The sequence below is a fragment of the Armigeres subalbatus genome, chromosome 3 (genome assembly GCF_024139115.2).
Source record: "Armigeres subalbatus isolate Guangzhou_Male chromosome 3, GZ_Asu_2, whole genome shotgun sequence".
Lineage (NCBI taxonomy): Eukaryota > Metazoa > Arthropoda > Insecta > Diptera > Culicidae > Armigeres > Armigeres subalbatus.
This window is the reverse complement of record NC_085141.1, coordinates 392,657,103-392,674,306: the sequence shown is the minus strand read 5'-3', so window position 1 is coordinate 392,674,306 and position 17,204 is coordinate 392,657,103. Positions and strand designations below refer to the sequence as shown.

The following is a 17,204-nucleotide window of genomic DNA, read 5'->3' as shown; positions in this document are numbered from 1 at the left end:
GTTGCGGTAGTGTAGTTTTTAGAGAAACTACAGATTTAACGTAGCAACCCACATTGTTGATCAATTACGTGTACTGTCATTAGACAAAACAAGCACAAACAGCCTAGGAATATCCTCGAAAACGGTAAATAATACTCAAATAATTTTTTTTTTGGACTTTGCACCAATAGTTGCGGTAGTGTTCCTATAGTTGCGAGTCCCATACAAAAACAGTGAGATTCGCAACTATAGGAACACGAATTAATAAATACCGCAACTATTGGAACATTGTACCAATACTTGGAGAAATGATTTTAGGTCACAATCAAGGATTTTCTTGCGATCAGAACATAATTCTCATAAAATAGTGTTACTGGGCTGTCGAATACACCCTCGAGGTAAGTGAAATACTTTATCTATTAGGTGTAAGCGAGAAAATAGTGATGGCGTGTGCTTAATACCTCCACTATTGGGTCTTTGACCCTAGAATAAAACTAGAACACATCAGTTGTTCTGCTTTATTCACTCTTTATTCACTCAAGTATAAAAGACTCCCATGCAGAGTATCAGAGGTCCATTCTCATAGCGGAAAGTAATTCATGAAGAGTTCGTGGGAGAATTCCACGCAGAATCTCATGAATTTTTTTTTTTTGAGGAATTACTGGTGGTCATTCCAAAGTATTTTCCGTTAAAAAATCAAAATAATGCCCATACAAATTTCGGAAGGAATTCACGGGAAAATTTCGTAATAGATCCTATGGAATTTCTGGACTCCAGAAACTTGCTTCAGAAACTTCCGAATTTCTAAAAGAGCTTCCAACGAACTGTCTGAGGAACTTCCGAAAGAATTCTTAAACAAGCTGCTTGGGGAACTCCTGGAGAATTTTTAAAAGAACCTTTGGAGGAATTCCGGGAAGAATTTCGAGTTCGCGATCAATTGTATTTCGTTCGAGACGCGGAACGTTTTCGAGAAGGAATTCTAGGAGGAATTAAAAAAATATATATTAAGGTATTGGGGTATAAAAGTATCCTCCAGAGGAATTCCCGGAGGATCTTCTAGAGAAATTCCTGGAATTGTTTCCAGAGGAATTCTTGGAGGAACTTTTGAAAGAATTTCTGGGTGAACTTCCGGAGAAATTGCTGGAGGAACTCCTGGAGAAATTTCTGAAGGTACTTTCGGAAGAATATCTGGAGAGATGTCCAGAGAAAATTCCTAAGGAACTTCTCTATGAAGACATCGAGGAACTTCCTGAAAAATTGTGGAGAATTTTCGACGCATAAACTTAGTTCATGCCAACCCACGTTGCCGACCATCAACTACGTGATGCTGCCACTGGCTGAAAATGATCTATCACGCCACCGTAAATTCCTGGCCAAAATTATTTAGTACTTTTATTGATGTTATTTGCACTTGTATGAAGTTTAACTAATGGTTCAAATTTATTCTGATAATTTTTGGCGACATTTGATTTTTAGCTTGATAAGGCATGTATTGTAATGTAATGTATTTGAAATTATTAGCGTGCCCGAACAAGTGTTTAAAATATGCTTAGAGTGCATATACGGCTCAAATAAACTTTCATATTATTTTATGATATGATCTAACATACCTCAAACATGAAGGTCCATGTTGATAAAGACCATTAAAATAGTAAATAACGCTGCAAAAAAATCACTTTATGAGCATATCGGAATGGAGAATCACGGAATATATATTTTTTTTTTCAAAAACTACACACTTCCATCGACTATCCTTCGATATATGTTTCGCCCTGAAAAAGGGTAATGGTTATTCTACAAACTATGTATGATGATGAATTGATGTTTGGGTTTATTCAATTTCATATATTTGGTTCATGGCAGGTATTGTCTATAATTACTTCTTAGTGCGCCGCCGGTAAAATTTTGCGTAGCAAGTATTCTGGATTGGCAGTCTTTCGTCTTTGCTCGCAAGACCTACTGGAGACCCCAATACTAATATACCTTTAAAGAATACCAAGTTGAAAAGCAGGCCATGTTTCAGTTGGAATGTAAAGCCGTAGAATAAAAAGAAGAAGAACATCAGCACCAAACTAAACTGCATATAATACGTAAAGGCTCTAGGAGCATCCTGAGTTGATTTTAGTTTGATAACGAGAGTAGTTGATCTGGTAGAGCAATTGATCTGAGCTCCAAAACAAATTGGAGAACCAAGAACATCTGCACCAAACTATTTTGAAATGCATGTAATACACAAGGACACTACCCAAGTAACCAATAAACCGTATATTTCGCCAAATCGACCATATAGTGCTACTTTAATGCTTATAAGTTTTTAAAAAGCAGTTTATTGACCCTATAATAAAGAACATCTGCTTCAAACTATTTTGAACTGCATATAATTCGCAAGGGCTCAAGGAGCTTGCATGGACATTAGGTCCGTTTAAATTTCAAAAAGCATTTTTTTTAATCAACCGGTCAGCTGGTATTCACAATTCTTATGCTAAGATACATCTCTGGTGAAAATTTCAGTTCAATTGGTTGAAATTTTGGTGTGCTTCAAATCGATTTAGGGGCTGTCCACAAACCACGTAGACCGAAATTTCACATTTTCAAACCCCCCCGTCCTCCCTAGTAGACTTTCGTAGACTTTTCCGAAAACCAACCCCCCCCCCTATTGAAGTCTACGTAGACTTTTCTAAATTTCACTAAATATGATATGCGATTTTAAAAATATGGAGATCAACCACGTCTCAAGCAATTCAGCTATTCAAATCAATTTCCATATGTAATTATTATAATAAAATTCGAATTTCAAATATAACAAAATTAAACTGAACAAAATTCAACAAAACAAAAATCAATTTTAAACGCAATCAAATTTAATCCTTTGTCCATAGCTCCCGAAACCAAATCTCAAAGCCAATTTAATTTCTGTTGAACTCGATTCCTCATAGAGGTTGCACCACCGCCGCCGACACTTTTGCATAACCTCTCAAATAAAGACAAAAAAAAATTGCTTCAAATATGTAACGCATCTGAACTATCTTCTACAGGACGGTTCAAATTTTTAGAAAACCGAACAATTTTCAGAATTTCGAAAAATTTCAAGTTGAAATTTTGGTAAATTTTGCGTAAAAATTTCGAATAAATTTTTGTGAAAAATACAAATATCTTTTTTGTGGAAACTCAAATTCAAATAATTTCTCGTATAGAAATTTTCAACAACTTCTATATGGCGTCCGAATCAATATGTGCTCGACTTGCGGTTAGCGGCAGTATAGGAATTCCGAAGATTTTCTATCAATAATTCCAAAGAATTTACATTAGAGCTCCAGAATAAATTGCCGTAATTTTTCTTATAATTTCCATTCCGAAGAGTTTTGCTTATCTGTCTAAAGAATTCCTCGCAAAAACTCGAAGAATTACGGAAATAAGGAAAAGTTTTCCAGGGACTTCCTAGAAAATTTTCTCCAGCGGAAATTCTGAAGGGTTGCTGGCGGAAATTCCGGAGAATTCCCCTTACAAGTTTTAAAGAATGTCTTTTGGAAATTCTTTGATATTCCAAAATGCTTCCTTTGTAAATTCCAAAGAATTTTCCGTTGAAGTAGGACATAATTTCCCGTGAAATTATTTCTTAAGAATCACTTATCGTTTCCATAGAAGTTCCTGCCGAAAATCAAAAGATATTCTAGTAGAATCTGCAATATAATCCGAGTGAAAATGAAAAAAAAATTCAAATGTTTTTATAGAACACTTTGGAAAATTTTCCTGCTCAACATAGAAGAATTTCCAGGTGAAATCCATGACAACTTGAAGCCGTAGTTCAGCCAAAAAACCTTAAAAATCAAACAAGTGAACTTCCCACAAAGCTACTGCACAAATTTGTCATAAAAAAAATGAAAAGTCTACGTGGACTTTTGGTATACCCCCCGGTCCCCCTTCGTAGACTAACGTAGACTTTTTCGAAACCCCTCCCCCCCTCAAGAGTCTACGTGGTTTATGGACAGCCCCTTAGTGTTTTCGGCATTATTTTGCCTCTAAAAATATCGTAAATCTGAGTGGGATGAACGAAAATCATTGCAACAACAACCAAATGAAAGCCATTCTTATCCTCGAAAACTTTGTAGAATTTTTGTTTTGTATTCGGTACAGATCTTCTATGTGTCAACATTTTTCGTTGAAAAAATGCATATGAAATCTACATCCAGATATTTTTTTGGATTAAATTTGTCGGGAAGTTGCAGCTACACATTCATTTTAATAGAACCCGGTTTTAAATCTTACGCGTGTATCATATCAATATTGTAAAAAATTTAGAAGTGGAAACACATTTAAATTTGTTCAATTGATTGCCTTAGGTATTACAAAGGCTTGCACGCTAGCAAGCATTTCCATCGAACAAGTTACCATTGCTTTTCAATGACCGTCATAGCATGCGTAAAATAAAAAAATGACAGTTGTGCATTGCTTCCGCATTGAGTGGTGTGCCCTTGAAAACGCGAGTACTTTTAAATTTGTTTTCCGTGAGGATTGTCCTTATATATTATTATTAGGGACCTGAGATGTTGAGACGAAGTCATCATTAGTGCCTTAGTAGAATGTCATTCAATCGTAACATCATGTTGCAACGGCAAGCGTATCTGGTGCAGCTGGTAGGGCGTTCAGCTGATAATCACTGTGTCATGAATTGAATCGCATATAAATTGAACACAAAATTTGTTTGCATATTAAAAAAAATCTGTCAGGAGCAGTTGTTTGCAACATCAAACACGTTATAATTATTGAGATAAGTTTGTTAATCTTGATATGGAATTGCAAAATGATAACATCTTCCTTAAAACTCAAACGTGCATGATATAATTAAAGGCAAAAGTGCAGATAATTGATGGTTTCGTTAGGATACGGCAGGCATGAAGGTTTCTATATAGAAGTAGATTTGTACTTCTGCCTTTAATTCTATCATGAACATTTACGTTTAAGTTTGAAAGATGATATCAACTTGCATTTCCAATTTCTATGCCATTCGACATTTGTCATTATCAGCCGAATGCCCTACCAGCTGCACCAATGATTACTTCGTCTCAACATCTCAGGTCCCAACCAAACATATTTAATGATGGTCATTGAAAAGTAATGGTAACTTGTTCGATGGAAATGCTTGCCAGCGTGAAACTTTTTGTTATAAGGCAATCAAATGAGCAAATTAGAATGTGAATCCACTTCTTAATTTTCTTCAATTTTTATATGATACACGCTTAAGATTTAATACCGGGATCTAGTGAATGTGTAGCTGCAACTTCCCGATAAATTCAATCCAAAAAATATCTGGGTGTAGAATTTTGGGTATCTCGAAGGACTTATAAAACAATGTTCTACAAAGTTTACGAGGATAAGTATGGTTTTCATTTGGTTGTTGCAATGATTTTCGTTCATCCCACTGAGAGTTACAATTTTTTAGGGGCTAAATCTTGTCAGAAACACTAAATCTATTTGAAGCACACCACACTAAAAAAACTGCTGGAAATTTGAACAGATTTCATGGACATGCTGAGTTGATTTCCGTCATGAAATACTTCTGAATCTGTAAATTTTCCTCACGTTGAAGTTGGTGAAACGAAATTTTCTACAATCTATATGACAGCATCCGTACTCCATCCTATCTTGCAAAGTAAAATGAACATCCCTGGAAACATAACAAACTGCAGGAAATGGACAAGACAACCATGAAGGAATTGTGAGAATTGCTTAGGAGACGCCCGGGAACCAGCTGTTTGACATCATGATTCTCATGATTTCTTGATCGTGTTAACATGTTAACATGTTAACTAAAAACGCGTACTTCCCAAGGTGTGATCAGGAACAGGTTTCCCTTTAAACAAATTGCCATACAAGTTCTTGCACACTTGTACGTTTTTGTAATTAAACGGAAGAGATGAAATTTGCCTAGAAAGTTTAGTCACCAGATGAATCATGAAGGGATGAACTTTGTAAATTACTCAAAAATCACTATAATAAAGAATAAAAAAAAGATGAATCATTGCCCAAATGTACCATGCGTCTCCATATGTTGTTATGCTTTTATGCTGCTGAACATTTTTATTGAATATATTTACCGTTCCCCCTACCTGGGATGCCCATTTTTGCACGAAAAACACTCTTGGGAACATAGAGGTATCGCCATAACTTAGGGTATGGTATTAACTTAGTATTCTAGCTTCTATGCATGTTCTATGAGTATGAACATTAGACCTCTTCATGTTTTCAGAAAGTATCAAAAATTCAACCGGTCAGCCCAGAATCAGAATTGGAAAGTGGCCTCCTGGCAAATTTTCAGCTAATTCGGATAAAATTTCGAGGTGGCTCAAGTCAATTTAGTGTTTTTGGGCTATTTTCAATTTTGTAAAAAATCTAACAAGAGATATAAACGCCAAAAATCATCGCAACAACCTCTAAACGGAAGCTATTGGTGTGCTCTACAAGTCTTGTGAACATCGCGATTCGTTCCGTTAACGTTTTAACCATGTTAAAGTGATTTTCAAGCTTTTAGGTGCATAAAAATACTGTTTCCCCTAAACTTGTTGTTCTACAAAAATTTTGAATTAATTACAATACTTTGCTATTTTTTTATTATTGTTACCCTTTTTCCCCTGGACATTTGAGTAATATAATTGCCAATGTGCGCTTTACCGTTAAATTCTTTAAAATCAGAAGCTGAGCATTTGTCATGAAACACGTTAGAATTTCTTGTTGCGACGATTTTTGGCGTTTATATATCTTGTTAGATTTTTTTCAAAATTGAAAATAGCGCAAAAACACTTTATTGACTTGAGCCACCTCGAAATTTTATCTGAATTAGCTGAAAATTTGTCAGGATGCACCTGTCATAAGACGAGTTTGAACAATCCCATTGAATTCCACCACTTAATTGTATCCTGACAGATACATGTTGACCTCAACAGTAAGGCCGTCTTCAGTGTCTTGTACTTGACTCGACTTCGAGTCAAGTCAGTCAAGTCAAGTACAAGACACTGAAGACGGCCTTTACTGTTGAGGTCGAAATACGTATCTGTCAGGATACAATTAAGTGGTGGAATTCAATGGGATTGTTCAAACTTCGTCTTATGACAGGTGAAAACATTCCACTAAAAGCTCAAAATAATTTTCTTATCAAAATTGTCAGGATGCTTTTTTTAGCATAAGAATTGTAATTTTGGGCTGACCGATTGAATTTTTGATACTTTTTGAAAACATGAAGAGGTCTAATGAACATCTATTACATGAAAATAAATTCAACCCCGTAGTGACGAAGGAGTTCCTATTTTGTAACCAAAAAATCTCAGAATTTTCCCAATCAATCAACTAATGCCAGTCGATTTTGAAGGTCAGAAACTACAATACCGTGGGGCATCAAAATCCGCACCTTAGTATATGAGAAAGTCACAAGAAAATAGAAATCGAATGCAAATGAATCGTTTGTCATTGACTCAGGAGCATGAAGGCTTCTACTTTGAAACGTTTCACACCTGCACATTAAAACTACGGAACAAATGATTAAATATTTAAATATAATCAAATCAATAACTGAATCAAATCCGTCCACCGTGGACGGATTTCGAATCAAAGAATCAACATCCCTGCAGCTGTTTTTCAAACAAATTTTTAAATTGAAGCAGATTGATTGACTTAACTATCATTGTTAATAGTTCAATACGCACCTTGAGAAGCGATCCATTCGATTTGTATTCCGCTTATCTTATGTAATGATTCGCAATTAGCAGTTAACACACAGTTGCTTTTAATTATGCTGTACCAGAAAAAAATGGCGGCAGAAACTCCGCGTTTGGTGGGTAACGACATGTTTTTGATTTTTGTTGTTTTAATTCCAAAGCCTACTTTCCATTTCAATACCCTAAAAGCTTACTTTCAAGTATCTAAACATGATAAGATACATTATTTCTAAATCAATAACCTTTAAGGTCACTCCTGACAGAATCCAATTGTCAAAGTACATGCGTTTTCAAGGGCACACCATTCGATACGGAGGCAACGCACAACTGTCATTTTTATTTTTTCACGCATGTTGCGACGCAGCAAAGCTGAAAAAATAAAAATGACAGTTGTGCGTTGCTTCCGTATCGAATGGTGTGCCCTTGAAAACGCGAGTACTTTGAAAATTGGATTCCGTCAGGAGTGACCTTAACCCTCTTCATTTTATTGGTATCTCATGAGGAGGACGGATTTCGGTCCCACACGGTAGCAACACATGAGAATCGCGAATACAAATCTACTGTCGAACAGTGAACGATCAAGAGCGGTCCACTATGATTCTGCCACGATGATGACTTGCCCTCCGATCGGGTTGATCAGGTCCAGTGGATGATTTGTCCGCATTTGCAGCGATGCCGAACAAGGGCACCAAATACTCGGTGGGAATTAGTTGGATCTGAAGTGCTGTAAACTTCGACGATAGTAATTATTCTCAGGTAATTATTTCTCAACGGAACGACTTGATGCCACAACGAGTTTTTGATTGCAGAACATCAGAAAAGAAGCATGCTTGACGATAACTTGAAACCCAAAGATGATGATTTACGGAATGGAACAGCGCTGAGCAGAGTACAAAATGTCGTCTTCTTGTTGGCGGGTGTTCCCGAATAGAATCGTGGTGGCTATGGGGGTTGAACCTTCCATGAGCTTTTTGAAACACAATGAACCATTGCACACTGGTCCAGAAGCCCCCAAAACGTGCGTTTTTTTAGTTTTCGACCTGAAAACTACATTTTAGAGTCATGATATCAATGATCTATCCACTTTGAAGGGCGATATGAAAAAAAAAATTTACGCAGATGTACAAAAGTAGTGGTTGTTCTCTGCAATGTTATAAATAATGTGAATTGGGACATCTTTTCTGAAGACACAATATTGGAAAAACGGTTTTGTAAGAAATTAGAGCACGTTTTGTATAAATGACCCCCAAAAATCATATTTTGAGCATAACTTTTTTGGAAATGATTTTAGCACTGTGGTTTATTCTAGAAAGTTGTGCATAATGACAAAAAACATGATTGTCTAGAAGACTACTTTGATCTATCTTGAAACCTGTCAAAGTTATTAAGGAATCTTTAGAAAAAATAGTCAATTTTCACATTAACACACCATGAAAAGCGGCAAGAGGCGGCAAGCCAAACAGTCACCATCTGAAAGATTCGGTTTTAAGCTACCGAATGCACAATGTTTTGTTTTGTTCCGTCGTGTTCCACTATTGTTTTGAATCAACATAAAATAGATCTTAATGTACGTCGGGCCGAAATAAAGGGGAACTGAATTCCTTTATCTCCTGCTGTTTGGAAACTGCTGGTATAGGAACTGGAGATGCAATTCTTCCAATTCTCTGTTGGCCTATACGAAATTGGTGGCATTGCCGCACATGATCACCTGCGGTTTTCCACGAATCACGACGAATCGTTTGCAAACAGAGAGGAAAGCTTGCGTCAACAAATTCGCTACAACCTCCATGTGTACGGCTGTTGTCATCAGATATACGAATATCGTCACGAAACATTCAACAGGTGTGCTGTTATGAACTGGATATATGATGTAGAAAGGACCACACAAATCTACACCAACACTAGGGTGGCTCAAAAAACACTTTTTCAAATTTTTTGATGGGCCGCCCTCTCATTCGGTTCTATTTGATGCCCTGATGCTCTGGACAAAATTTCAGCCAAATCGGTCAACGTTTGGGCGGTGCTAAACTCGTTGGAAGTTTATATGGAAAAATGTATGCAGAAACATCCAAAAACAGTGATTTGCAGTTGGACGGCACAAGAATCATGATACTCATTCAGTTCTTGTAAAATTAAATACAGAATGTTATGCTGAAAATCGTGAGAAGATTAGAGTTTATTAGACAAAGATATTAGCATTTTACTGGAGTGTTGTAGGGGTGCATTTATTTCTTTTCAAAGGTAAAAGAAACGAAATTTGCTCAAACCCCACTTCAGAGAAATGCTAACAACTTAGCCGGGCAAACTCTAATCTTCTCGCGGTTTTCTGCATAACATTCTGTATTAAATTCCTCAAGATCTGAATGAGTATCATAGTTCTGCATCGTAAGTTGTGCCGTCCAACTGCAATTCACTGTTTTTGGATGTTTCTGCATACATTTTTGCATATAAACTTCCAACGAGTTTAGCACCGCCCAAACGTTGACCGATTTGGCTGAAATTTTGTCCAGAGCATCAAATAGAACCGAATAAGAGGGCGGCCCATCAAAAAAAAATTAAAAAAAGTTTTCCCATACTAATTTGAGCCACCCTAACCAACACCTTCAGAAAAACAGTTGCAGGGTTAACCCGAACCGACGGAAGATCGGCCATTAGTTGCTCGTATACAGTTGGCTCGTTCCGGAAACATATCACACACTTGTAGACGACGGAGCGACCCACATCGCGTGCATTTGTGGGTGAACGGACGACGATGTTGTAAAATCATCGGATGTTTGCGACTAGCCGGCCACCAACTCGAATCGTTTCTCCAACCAGAGCATGAATCTTGAACAAAGTCTTCACTTCTCGACTGCGAGACAATGTGGCCATTACTGTGAACGAAATGACGGGTGTATGCAACTAAGCAGACAGGATCAGTAAACGGTGATCGGAGAGAGAAAATTTCACTTGGCGATTTTGCTCGAGCTGGTAGCGCAACAGTTGATCGTTCTTCTAGAAGAGATTGTTCGATGTCTGGTGGAGGACATTGGCAGCTAAGCCACATTGCATGATCTTTTCGCAACCAGAGTGGACCTTCAACCACAACGTTTCGTTTTTCAATTAAGCCGAAGTCATTCCACATAATATAACATCTGCGGGATTATTTGCACCAGCCAAATGGCCGCTGCTAGTAATGCACTGGATCTCCGAACCACGATTTGCAAAGAAAAATCGCCAGCGGGATAGTGGAGAAGCCAGCCAATACTTGATGCTTATCTTGTCTGTCTTAAAGAACGGTTGGAACGTAATCTGAACGTTGTGGTGGAACTTTTTCGTACAGATGGCTCAGAGTGCTTCGGAGGGTTCGAGTCGGGGTGTTGATAAAACTTTCTTCTTCCGCTTCAGGTCGTCCAGCAGCGCAACTATTGACTTGGCGGTGATGAGCCGAGCAGTTATTGTACAATTGCTAGTGATACATGAAAGGTAGAGACAGGAACCGTAAGAAGGATTTTGTGCGTCACAGAACCCATGCAACTCTACCTTGACAATACCGCTGGTGAATGACACCCAACGGGGTACGGTGTGAGTGTCCAATGTCATGACATTCCATTGAAATTCTCTCCAGATCCTCCTCGCCCAGATCCTCGCTTCTCCCTATAGCGAATCGTCCCAATCGCCTTTCTGCTTCCACAGATTTTGTAAAATTTTGGTTTGCACCGGACCAATTAACCTGAGCGGGTCGAAAATCTTGGCTAACTCCGACAAGACGGTTCTCTTGGTGTTACCAGCTAAAGGAACCTTAATTCCGTCCAGTTTATCTGTTCCGGTTAACAATTTATAAATTTATTCCGGTTAACAAGTCGTCGAGTTTTGTACTCTCCATTTAGTTCCACCAATTATTTAATTGGTGCAATTAAATGGAGAGTACAAAACTCGTCTTAGACGGTTGAATACATTCCACTAAAAAGAGCTTGATATATTTTTTCTGAAGTCGTCGATATAAAAGTCCTTGACAGTATTTGCGGCAACAGGTTGCGTAGTTTCACTTTCTAAACGTTGCAGGCTTTTTATTGCGAGATAAGGTGCCGCGTTTGTTCCGTGGACGACTGTGGTCAACTTGTACGATTTTACGGCTTCACGTCTGCAACGAGTGCATCTCTTCAAAACCGGAAGCGTAGGGCGATGGCATACATATCATCCTGGACAATTGGTCCTACCATCAACCCATCATTTTAGGAGATTCCTATCATCGTACGTAAAGTATCAAACATGATAAGGAGTTATTTGGGTATTCGCTTTTTAAATTTCCTGGAGGTGGAGGGGGCCACAAGTAGGTCTGAGGAGGGCCAGGCTCCCCTTTATTTACGCCAATGCTGAAAATGATAATTTTTGGACTTGTGCACTTCATCTTCGAATACCTAATCAACATCACCTAATTTTGTTCAAGCAGCACTAAATTGGGTTAGGAAGAGCGGATAGCAGAAGCAGACCCACTACCAACGAATGAGCCAAATCATCGGCACCGGCAGCAAAACCAAACGAACCGAAAATCGTGTTTCGAATAGTTTAACGTTGTTTACCGACAATCGTTGCTCGAATTGTTTATGAATTTCCAGTGGGCGAGAATTATATGTGTGCTTGGTAGAGAGCCAGCTTTATGATGCAGCAGCGGAGGCAAGAGTCGGATTGGACATACGAGGGGCTTGCAATAAATATAATTTCATAATTGACCAGAACCGAAGCTAGCCGTTCATTTTAAATAAAGCAGTTCTGAGAGCAAACACAGATCCGTAGAAGCTGCTTTTGCTATGTACACGTACCTCTCGCCAACCGCACTAATTTAGAGAGGTGGAAATTGTTGTTTGGCTAGTTTATTTGAAAGTTGAAATGCTTTTGGAGATGAAGCTTGAAAATTTATTTCAGTTGACTTCATGTATTCAAATTCATTATAGAACAAATTTGGAAAACTTGTGTACATCAAGATTAAAAAATAATACGATCTATTGCAGTAGCGCCCGGAAGTGGGTAGGACAAGTAGCAAATGTTCTACGCACAAAAATGTATAATTAAAAGTGTCGTACCCATGATTATCTAACTTGAAATATCATGAAGTTTAATTCATAGGTCTATAAATAGATCTTTAATCGTCTGGAAAGCCGAGGCGGAGGGACTTTCTTTTTTCATATCACACCGTGGATGAAAATGAATTATTCAAATAAAACTAACAATAAAATGCTCCAGCAACATTATCAAAGTGATGATAAATTAATAAAAGCTGTTAGTTCATGACTCGAATTTGGATATGGTTCTAATGGAATTAATTGGAAAAGGCTGTCTTCTACTCAGTGATTACTTTCCATCTTGCCGCATGAAACTAACATCCTGATCAAACTGATTAAATACATCAACAACCTCAAGTAAAACGAATTACACCGAAGAGAATCAAATGCGTACCCGCAGTAATGATAAATAAACATTTCCGCTAACAGATTCGGAGTTTCTCCTTCTCAACCATAGTACAAAAAGGAAACCAACAAGGAAATATCCATCAGCTCAATAATAGCAATAAACCAGTGGGCTAATATTTATTCGTCTATTAGCCCGCCGGCCTGGGCTACGCCTTCGATCCTGTAGAACTGCGGAACAATGGATGGAGGTCCCAATCGGAATGTCGATTCTTCATCCGAATTCGATTTCGACGGGAAACGACTACGACGACGGACGATGATGAGATGGCATAAAAATGATGAATGGATGTCTAGAGAGCAAATAAATGGGTCGGGGCGGTGCCGGTCGATGGATTGTATCTACTTACAAAGGGTATTTAGCAACAGCGTTCGGGGGCTACGACCGACCGGTCGGAACTGAGGAAAGTGGATTTTTGGCTGCTCCCGGGTCTCCCATTTAGAGAGCTAGGTTCGTTAAATTGCGGTTCAGTTTCGTTACGGGTCAGTTCTGACAAAACGGCTGGCGTGGACATAGCTCTATGATGAATTAGAATTTTATTCATCTCTAGAACCTTTCATAGTCGTACGGGCAACATTCGTTTTCTCAACGCACCGAAGGTAAACATAATGGAACATTTCTGCGAAACTTCAGAAACAACTGGATAAAATAATGCGAATTCATTAAATCCCAATTTAAATGTGTAGCAAACTAATATGACAAAAGGTCTCGAGTAATAACGAGGCAACAATTCATTCAAAATTGTTTCATTCCCCATTCTTCAACTTACGTTTGTCCAACTGCAAGTTCCACGTATAATTTTTTTTATTTATTTTGGTTCCATTCCTCATCTACTAGGTGCTACACATGCATCTCAATGAGAGATCTCGTTGCAGTCACTGTGGTATGATGCAGCAACAGCAGCAGCTACAGCAGTTACACTATTTCAAGTAGTTGGCTTTCCTTGTTTGTGGCCAGAAATTCAAAAAATGCTACTGAAATGAAAAAGTCCTTCACAATTTGGCAACAACGAAAAAAACTTTACGATAAATTGTGTTTTCCATTTTCGCGATTCTCTCCTATTTGTGTACCCTCAACATGCGCGTTCAACGTGTGTCGCCGCTGCCTCAGAAGTGAAAACAGCATGGGGGATAAACGGCTAACACTTCTGGCCTGACGGTTGGTGGCTATTTTCCCGCGAAAGTAGGAAAACTAAGTTTTACAATCCTGCTACACAAAACTTACTAACACTTGGTAATTTAGAAAGGAGTATATGGCTGAAACTTAATAAACATAATATTTCCACAATAATTGTTCTAATTTAAATACTCAATTCCTAGTAATTACAAATGTTAAGAAACTATCCTACTTAAAAAAAATTCTCCTTCCTTCTATTAAGTATTATGGAAAAGCTACAACTTTTATTCTATAATGTGGTGTTTTAGCAGTATTTGAAAACATATTTAAATAGTAATCCATTGGTATTAAAATCAGAAACGCAGACGAACCCGAATCGAACTAATAATTGCATAATTGTCAATTAAATATTGATTAAAACAGTTGGGAATTAATGTGTCCAAAATGCTGAAACGATGCATTTAACACCACCTTTCCCCATCCACCGTTTGCGAGTATGATGAGGTGGAATGTTTGCGCATTTTTCTCACCGCCCGAATGTGATGGCGAAAAAATGTGAAAATCAGCCAGAAGATGAAGTTTTCGGGGGGAATTAAAACGTGTCCTACATGTGAGCACCGTAAGGAGCGTTTTATTTATTTTTTGCTGGCTACGTGGTTATCCGGAAAATTTATGAGCGAGACCTGGTTCATTTTTTATGCTGGAATGTGACAATCTACCATGTTCGTGAGGCTTGATTGTTATTCTGTTTAAACGAGAGAAAATAATCACGACAAATTTGAGTTCAAATACCTTCACTAGATAAGAAACGCTAGCACTACTCATATAAACTGAATGTCAGTCGTTTCAATATCGTAAATGCTAAAAAAATACTCTAAATTGATAACCATGCAGAAAACAACATTTCAATCTGTATCTAGATGAATGAGAATAACATAATATGAGGTATAAAAAATGTTTATGTTAATTCAATTCTTACTTCCGAAACGAGGATAGACTTCCAAGAAGGGTGCTTTCGAACTTTTTGTTTTGGCTATGAACCTTTTTCATACTCCAATTCTATGTGTTTTTGTTCGACCAATCCTTTGTAACACTTTCTGACATGAAAGAATAAAGTTTTGCAGAAAATGTTATGCAAATCATGAGTGTACTCGATATCCACCGGTAGCGATAGACAATCGATTTTTATTCTTGTCTTCAAGCCCAAGTTTTCTATCTTCAGTATCTTTTTCAATATTACGCAAAACGTAATCGTTTTTTTGTGCGTGATAATATTTTTTTATTTATTATCTGTAATGAGATAAGACATCTCGGTGCTGAATGCCCTCACACAAATTATCCACAGTGCACGCACGCTACTCGCTTTTTTCGTGCGTGCAATTCGCTCAAGGTTCGCCAACAGAATCGAACTATGGTCCGCTGAGTGAGAATCCATCTTGTACGCTACTCTGTCATTCCCACTTCCCAATCCCTGGAATCAATCAACACATATTATCTAAAATTCATTGCCTGCTACTAAGGGTATGCGATAACACATTTTTTCCTGACGAAACGAAACGAAACGAAATTAGAAATGGAACTGTTGGATCGGAACGAAGCGAAACGAAATTCAAATTTACTTCCGAGTCTTCGAAACGAAACGAAATCCGGATCCATTTGATTCGAAATTTTACGAAATGAAATTTAATTTTTTTTTCCGCGGATTTTTTATTGAATAGTTTTTTTTAGCATTATATATAAATAATGCAAAAAAAACGAATAAAAAAAATCGGCGGAGAAAATAATTTTGTTTAATATTTTTTGAGTCAAGGTCGTAGATTTTTTTCTCTAAAATAAAATGTTGATGCGACAACATTAAAAAATTCGGTAAATTATTTGTTTTGGTGTATGAATGTGTCATTTTATCCACGGATCAATCCACTTTGCAATTGCGGCACCTTTCTTGGCAGCAACAAAATGAATTCATTAAATTGAAAAATTTTAAAACATGTGCTGGGTAAACGAGCGAGTCTGTTCTATTTTGTTCCAGATTCAAACTAGAATAGTGGTCGAAAATTTGGAATGAAACTGAATCACTACTGATTTTATTCTACATAATTGTTACCCAAAAGTCATAGGGAAAATCAGGCTCAATTTTACAAAAGGACATAGGTAAGTAACAGATCATTTTGAATCTATTCACCAATTTCAAAAGTATGCTCCTCACCATGAACAACGTGAGAATATTCATCGCTTAATATCGCTCAATATTTCCAACAGACTACATATTGATTAGTTCTGTTCACCATTTGGAAAAGTATTCCAGATTCAAAGTGCCACCCCTCCATTTCAATTAAAATTTTAAATAAAGTCTACAGAAAATTTTTCGACCAAATTCATGAATTTCCAAAATGGTCTTTTCAACAGATCTAAGCAGTTGATTGCCCTCCTTAGCCGTGCAGTAAGACGCGCGGCTACAAAGCAAGACCATGCTGAGGGTGGCTGGGTTCGATTCCCGGTGCCGGTCTAGACAATTTTCGGATTGGAAATTGTCTCGACTTCCCTGGGCATAAAAGTATCATCGTGTTAGCCTCATGATATACGAATGCAAAAATGGTAACTTGGCTTAGAAAACCTCGCAGTTAATAACTGTGGAAGTGCTTAATGAACACTAAGCTGCGAGGCGGCTCTGTCCCAGTGTGGGGATGTAATGCCAATAAGAAGAAGAAGAAGAAGAAGACAGTTGATTGCAATACAAAACTCGACTTTTTCAAATTTTTTACTAAGGTCTGTTGGAAATATTAATTTTTAAATTTAAAGTAATTTTTTTACGTTGTAAGTTTTTTATGATGAGGAGCATTTTTCATCCATCACTTTTTTATGGAGTTAGCCTTGGAAGATAAACGAAAATCGTGACTGCTAGATGAAAACCTTTTTTTGTTCCATGACTTTTCACAAATTCTTTGGTGCTTG

The 17,204-nt window shown here is 37.5% G+C and overlaps 1 protein-coding gene across 1 annotated transcript in view; it reads left to right on the top strand.

Moving 5' to 3' along the window:
* Window positions 1-17,204, top strand: part of LOC134226794 (neuroligin-3-like) — a 295,936-nt gene that overhangs the window by 108,731 nt on the left and 170,001 nt on the right. The gene's annotated exons all lie outside the window — the stretch shown is intronic.